Genomic DNA, 8,361 nt, shown 5'->3' on the forward strand with positions numbered 1-8,361 from the left:
TGAGAGGTTCAAAAGAGACAGAAGTCATTAAAAAGAACCAAATAAAAATTCTGGAGCTTAAGAAAATAAATGAAGTGAAAAAATGCAATAGAAAATATTAATATCAGACTTGATCAAGCAGAAGAAAGTAAACTTGGAAGACAAGTCATTTGAAATTATCCAGTCAGGGCAGGAGAAAAAAATAAAAAATAACTCAAATTAAAAAGAACAAAGAAATCCTACATGAATTATGGAACATAATCAAGTGAAACAATATATAGTTGACCCTTGAATAACGTGGGTTTAAACTCTTGGGTCCACTTATACGTGGATTTCTTTTTTAGATAAATACAATACAGTACTGTAAAAGCATTTTCTTTTTTTTTTTTTAAGATTTTATTTATTTATTTGACAGAGATAGAGACAGCCAGCGAGAGAGGGAACACAAGCAGGGGGAGTGTGAGAGGAAGAAGCAGGCTTCCAGCAGAGGAGCCTGATGTGGGGCTCTATCCCAGAACGCCGGGATCACGCCCTGAGCCAAAGGCAGACACTTAATGACTGAGCCACCCAGGCACCCCTGTAAAAGCATTTTCTGTTTCTTATGATTTTCTTAACATTTTTTTCCTCTAGCACACGTTATTGTAATACAGTGTATAAAACATAAAACATATAAAGTATGTGTTAATTGAATGCTTATTTTATTGGTAAGGCTTCTGGTCAACTATTAGTAGTTCAGTTTTTGAAGAATCAGAAGTTATATGTGGATTTTCAACTGTGTAGGGGGCCAGCACCCCTAACCCCCATGCTGTTCAAGGGTCAACTGTATGCATCATGAGAATTTCAGAAGATGAAAGAGAGAGAAATGCAGAAAACTTATTTAAAGATATATTGGCTGAATAATTCCTAAATCTGGGGAAAGATACGGACATCCAGGGACATGAAGCTCACATGTCTCCAAATAGATTAAACTGAGACACATTATAATAAAAATGTCAAAAATCAAAGACAATTTTGGAAGCAACAAGAGAAAATAAAAAAAGAATCTGAGAACTTGAAGATAGGAAAATAGAAATCATTGAGCCTGAAGAACAGAAGGAACAAAGTCAAGAAAGGTAAATGGATGGGGCGCCTGGGTGGCACAGCGGTTAAGCGTCTGCCTTCGGCTCAGGGCGTGATCCCGGCGTTATGGGATCGAGCCCCACATCAGGCTCCTCCGCTATGAGCCTGCTTCTTCCTCTCCCACTCCCCGTGCTTGTGTTCCCTCTCTCGCTGGCTGTCTCTATCTCTGTCAAATAAATAAATAAAATCTTTAAAAAAAAAAAAAAAAGAAAGGTAAATGGAGCCTAAGGGACACCATCAACTGGACCTACATACACATTGTGGGAGTTCCTGAAAGAGAGGAGAGAGAGAATGGGACAGAGAATATTTGTAAAAATAATGGCTGAAAACTCCCCAAATTTGATGAAAGATATAAATATAAATATCCAGGAATCTCAACTAATTCCAAGAAGCTCAACTAACTCCAACTAGAATGAACCACACCAAGACTTGTTATAATCAAACTTTCAAAAGACAAAAGAGAATCTTGAAAGCAGCAAGGGAGAAGTTACTTGTCACATGCAAGGGATTTCTCAAAGCTTTGGAGGCCAGAAGATACCCACTGGTGGACATTTGGATCATTCCTATGCTGTAGCTATTGTGCATAACGCTGCTATGGATAGGGGCATACAAATACTGAGAGACTGCTTTTACATCTTTTGGGTATATACCTAGAAGTGGAATAGCTGGGTCATATTGTGTTTCAATTTTTAATTTTTTGAAAAATCACCATTATGTTTTTCACAGTGGCTGTACCATTTTACATCCTAACCAACTCTTGTTTTTATCTTCTGTTTTGATTATATATATATATATATATATATATATACACACATATATATATATAAATTTTACTTGCTTTTTATTGAAGTATAATTAACCCAGTGTTATATTAGTTTCAGGTGTGCAATATAATAGTTCAACAATTCTATACATTTTTTCAGTGTTCATCATGACAAGTGTATTCTTAATCCCCTTTATCTATTTTACCCACTCTCCACCCACCTCCCCTCTGGCAACCACCCATTTGTTCTCTGTATTTAAAAGTCTGTTTCTGCTTTACATATATTGATGATCTGTCATTCAGTGCATAAATGCTTATAATGGTCATATCTTCTTGCTGTATTGAACCTTTTATTAATATAGTATGTCCTTCTTTGTCTCTTGTAAGCCTTTTGCACTTAAAGTCTATCTTGTCTGAGATTAGCATAGTCATTCCTTTCTTTTGGTTACTATTTGCATGGAATATCTTTCTGGCTTGGTCCAGGGTCCCTGTGGCCCAGATGAAGGACAGTTCCAATTGCACGCATTTGAACCCCAGGCAGGTTGAAATGTTTCCTAACCCTTCTTTGGGCTGCTGAGTTACCCACCTGCTGCATGCAATGGCAGAACGCAAAGGCCAGGGTGCCCAGCGGGATGCACACAGCACTTTCCTCCTTTGCCCCCAATAAGGCAGGTAAATGCATCAACCCCCCCACACCAGCCTGCAGGTTACCCATCCTTCCAAGCATGGCCTTTGTCTCTGCTTCTCAAAGTCCCCAGAACAGACCCTGCCTGCCTATTTCATTCTTGTGTGATAGCTGACTACGTTCATTCTTTTTGCCTATCACTCCTCATCACTGACAGCCTGTGGTGGGATCACCCCTGAGAGACACCATGCACACTTGGTGTGGCAAAGCATGGGTGTATACATGCATGCCCACGGCCGAACCCAGATTTTGGTTTCATTCATTCATTCACTCATTGCTACATTCATTGGAAGGCACTTACTGGGAGCTGGGCATGGCGGGCACCATAGAGGCTGTGAGGTCATGGGAAATTACCTTCCAGTGGGGGAGGGGGTATACAGTGAAGAAAGGATGGGTTCATGTGCAGAGAAGAAAGTCCTGTTACTGCGGTGGTGAGGACAGGGTGGAGGGAGGAGCCCCTGAATGCAGAGCTTCCTGAGGGCCCGCCTGAGAGAGGGAGGTCAAGCCCCAAGCCCAAGAAGCCATTTGGAATTCTTCAGCCAGTCTGGAGAGGAGACTCTCAGGCACAGTTCCCTCGCTATCTTGCGGCACCTGGGTGGTGATATTCCTGACCACTCGTGACCAAGCAGGCTGCTGAGATGGCCTGTGCCTGACCTAGGGTAGTCTATACATGCACAGTTTCCCCCATTACAAACACCCCCACCAGAGTGGTACATGTGCTGCAATTGATGAAAATGCATTGACCCATAATAATCACCCAAGTCCATAGGTTACATTAGGGTTCACTCTTGTACATTCTATGGGTCTGGACAAATGTATAACGGCAGGGATCCACTAGTATGGCATCATACGGATACTGGGTGGCCAAAGTCTAGTGGTGTGCAGTGGTATCTCATTGTTCTAACTTGCAGTCTCGACTGCCGCAGGACAGTGAACATCTTTTCACAGTTTATTAGCCATCTTACACATCTTTTTTTGGTGAAGTGTCTGTTCATATATTATACCCATTTTTAAATTAGGTCAATTTTCCTTCGTTTTTTTTTTCTTTTTGAAGTACAGTTGACCCAAAGTTACATTAGTTTCCGATGTACAACATAATATGATTCAACAACTCTGTACGTTACGCTGTGCTCACCGCACGTGCAGCTGCCACGTGTCCCCACACAACGCTATTACAGTACCACTGACTCTATTCCCTATGGGGTGCCCTTCATTCCCATGACTTATTCATTCCATAACTGACAGCCTGTATCTCCCACTCCCCTTCGCCCATTTCTCCCACCCTCTCCCTTCTGGCAACCACTGGTTTCTTCTCTGTATTTATGGGTCTGTTTCTGCTTTTTGTTTTTGTTCTTTTTTAGATTCCACATATAAGTGAAATCACATGGCATGTCTTTCTCAGTCTGACTTATTTCATTTACCGTAACACCCTCTAGGTCTACCCATGTTGTCAGAAATGGCAAGGGTTCCTTTTTCATGGCTAATATTCCATTGTATGTACATACACCACAGCTTTTTTTAAAAGTAAGTTTCAGGGGCGCCTGGGTGGCACAGTGGTTAAGCGTCTGCCTTCAGCTCAGGGCGTGATCCCGACGTTATGGGATCGAGCCCCACATCAGGCTCCTCCGCTATGAGCCTGCTTCTTCCTCTCCCACTCCCCCTGCTTGTGTTCCCTCCGTCTCTTGCTGGCTGTCTCTATCTCTGTCGAATAAATAAAATCTTTTTTAAAAAAATAAAAGTAAGTTTCATGCCCAGTGTAGTGCTTGAACTCACACCCCCGAGGTGAAGAGTTGCACGCTTTTCCAACTGAGCCAGCCAGGTGCCCTTACACAACCCCTTTTTTACCCATTCATCTATTCATGGACACGTGGGTTGCTTCCATATTTTAGCTATTGTAAATAATGCTGCAATAAACAGTGGTGCGTATATCTTTTAGAATTAGTGTTTTTGTTTTCTTTGGGTAAATACCCAGCAGAGGAATTACTAGGTCATACGGTATTTCTCTTTTTAATTTTTTGAGGAATCTCTATACTGCTTTCCATAGAGGCTGCACCAATTTACATTCTCACCAACAGTGCACAACCGTTCCTTTTTCTCCATATCCTTGTCAACACTTATTATTTCTTGTATTTTTTGTTCTAGCCATCCTGACAGGTGTGAGGTGGTATCTCATTGTGATTTTGACCTGCATGTCCCTGATAATTAGTCACGTTGAGCATCTTTTCATGTGTCTGTTGCCCATCTGCATGTCTCCTTTGGGAGCATGTCTTTTTGGGTCCTCTCCCCATTTTAATAGGATTACCTGGGGTTTTTTGGTGTGGGGCTGTAGATGTTCTTTTTTTTTTTTTTAAGGTTTATTTATTTGAGAAAGAGAGAGTGAGAGCGCGAGGGCAGGGGCAGAGGCAGAGGGAGAGAATCCTCAAGCAAACTTCCCACTGAGGGCAGAGCCTGACGTGGGGTTCGATCTCAGGACTCTGAGATCATGACCTGAGCTCGCATCCAGAGTCAGCCACTTAACCAACTAAGCCATCCAGGCGCCCCTAAGTTCTTTATATATTTTAGATATTAACCCCTTGTTGGTTATATCATTCGCAAATACCTGCTCCTACTCAGCAAGTTGCCTTTTTGTTTGGTTGATGGTTTTCTTCACTGTGCAAGAGCTTTTTACTTTTGTGTAGTACCAATCGTTTAATTTTGCTTTTCTTTCCCTTGCCCAAGGAGATACAACTAGACAAATGTTAAGGCCAATGTAAGAGAAATTACTGTGTTTTCCTGTACGAGTTTTATGGTTTCTGGTTCAACATTTAGGTCTTAAATCCATTTTGAGTTTATTTTTGTGTGTTAAGATAGTGGCCCAGTTTCATTCTTTTGCACGTAGCTGTCCAGTTTCCCCAACACCATTTATATGCCCATTGTATATTCTTGTCTCCTATGTTGTAGAATAATTAACCATATAAGTGTGGTTTTATTTCTGGGGTTCTCTATCCTGTTCCATTGATCCATTGGTCATTTTTGTGCCAGTACATCACTGCTTTGATTACTATAGCTTTGTAGTATATTTCAAAGTCTGCAACTGTGATACCTCCAGCTTTGCTCTTTTTTCTCAAGACTGCTTTGGCTATTCAGGGTCTTCTGTGGATCCATAAAAACTTAGGATTTTTTGTTCCAGTTCTGTGAAAAATGCTGTTGGTATTTTGATAGGGATTGCATTGAATCTGTACATAACATTGGGTAGTGCGGACATTTCAACAATATTAATTCTTTCAATCCATGAGCATGGACTATCTTTCCATTTGTTTCATCTTCAATTTTTAAAAAATATTTTACTTATTTAGAAGAGAGACAGCTCATGTTCACCTGCACGAGTGGGGTGGGGGGAGGGAGGGCAGAGGGAGAAGCAGACTCCCCACTGAGCTGGGAGCCCAATGCAGGGCTCAATCCCAGGACCCCGAGATCATGACCTGAGCCAAAGGCAGACACTTAACCAACTGAGCTACCCAGGCACCCCATTCAATTTTTTTTTCCATAAATGTCTTACAGTTTTCAGAGTACAAGTCTTTCTCCTCCTTGGTTAAGTTTATTCCTAGGTATTTGATTTTTTTTTGGTGCAGTTGTAAATGAAACTGTCGTCTTCTGTTCTGCTACCTTGTTAGTGTATAAAAATGCAGCCAATTTCTGTGTAGTAATTATGTGCCCTGCAACCTTATGAATTCACTTATTACTTCTCATAGTTTTTTAGTGGAATCTTTAGGGTTTTTGTTTTTCTTTAAATATGCTGCATGCCTAACGTGGGGCTTGAACTCATGACCCTGGGATCATGCTCTACCAACTGAGCCAGCCAGGCACCCCAGGGTTTTCTATATACACTATCATGTCATTAGCAATTAGCGAAAGTTTTACGATTTTCTTACCAATTTGGATGCCTTTTATTTCTTTTTCTTATCTGATTGTTGGGGCTAGGACTAACAGTACTAATGTTGAATAAAAGTGGTGAGGGTGGGTATCTTTGTCTAGTTCTTAATCTTAGAAGAAAAGCTTTCATGATGTTAGCAGTGGGTTTTTCCATATATGGCCTTTATTATCTTGAGGTATGTTCTAAACCCACTTTGTTGAGAGTTTTTATCAAGAATGGATGTTGAATTTTGTCAAATGCTTTTTCTGCAACTACTGAGGTGTTCATCATTTTTATGCTTTAACTCCATGTATCACATTGATTGATTTGGAAATATTGAACCACCCTTGCATCCCCAGAATAAATCCCACTTAATCATGGTGTATGATGCTTTTAATGTAGTGTTGAATGCAGTTTGTGAATACTTTGAGGATTTTTGCGTCTATGTTTATCAGTGATACCGGCCTGTAGTTTTCTTTTTCGTAATGTTTTTGCCTGGTTTTGGCATCAGAATAATGTTAGCTTTGTAAAATGTATTTGGAGGCATTTCTTCCTCTTTTTTGGGGAGGGTGGGGAACAGTTTGAGGAGAACTAACTCTTCTTTAAATGTTTGGTAGAATTCACCTGTGAATCCAGCTGGTCCTGGACATTTGTTGGGAGTTTTTTGATTAACTGATTTAATTTCCTTACCAGCAATTGGTCTGTTCATATTTTGTATTTCTCCTTGATTCGGTTTTGGAAGATTGTATGTTTCTAAGAATTTATCCATTTCTTTTAGGTTGTCCAGTTTGTTGGCACATACTTATCCACAGTAGTCTTATATAATCCAGTGTATTTCTGTGATATCGGTTATTACTTCATTTCTATTTAATTTGAGTCCTCTTTTTTTCTTTATGAGTCTTGCTAAAGGTTTCTCTCTCTTTTCAAAGAACCAGCTCTTGGTTTCATTGATCTTTTCTATTGTTTTTTGGTTTGGGATTTTTTTGGTCTCTATTTCATCTTTTCTGCTCTTTATTATTTCTTCTGCTAACTTTGGGTTTTGTTTGTTCTTCTAGTTCTTTTCAGTGTAGTATCAGATTGTTCGTTGGAGATTTTTCTTATTTCTTGAGGTGAGCCTGTATTACTATAAATTTCACTCTTAGAATTGCTTTCACTGTATCCCAAAGATTTTGTAGCATTGTGTTTTCATTTTCATTTGTCTGCATGTATTTTTTATTTCCTCTTTGATTTCCTCATTGACCCACTGATTGTTTAGTATCATGTTTCCTTATTGTTGAGTTTTAATTGCTTGTATACTTTGGATAATAGCCCTTTAACAGATATTTTCTCCAAGGCTGGGGCTTATCTTCTAATTCTCTTAACCATGTCCTTAGCAGACCATAAGTTTTTAATTTTAATGAAAATCAGCTTATCAATTATTTCTTTCATGGACTGTGCCTTTGATATTGTATTTAAAAAGTCATCGACACATCCAAAGTCACAGATTTTCTTTTATGTTATTTTGTAGGAGTTTTATGCTTTACATTTAACCCTATGATCCATTCTGAGTTAATTTTTGTAAATGGTGTAACATCTGTGTCTACATTCATTTTTTTTTCACGTGCTCATCCTGTTTTCCAACACCTTATGTTGAAAAGACTGTGTTTTCTCCATTGAATTACCTTTTCCCTTTGTCAAAGATCAGCTCACTATATTTATGTGGGTCTATTTTGGGGCTCTCTATTCAGCTTCATTGATCCGTTTGCCACTACCACACTATTTCAATTACTGTTGCTTTATGGTAAGTAGAGAAATCAGGTTATTCCCTCTTCTTTCATCTTCTGGAAAAGACTGTAGAGAACTGATATAAGTTCTTTCTTAAACTTTTGGTAGAATTTACCAGTGAAACCATCTTGGTCTTGTGCCGTTTTGGAAAGTTGTTAA

Source organism: Ailuropoda melanoleuca, chromosome 17, assembly GCF_002007445.2.
Source record: "Ailuropoda melanoleuca isolate Jingjing chromosome 17, ASM200744v2, whole genome shotgun sequence".
NCBI lineage: Eukaryota > Metazoa > Chordata > Mammalia > Carnivora > Ursidae > Ailuropoda > Ailuropoda melanoleuca.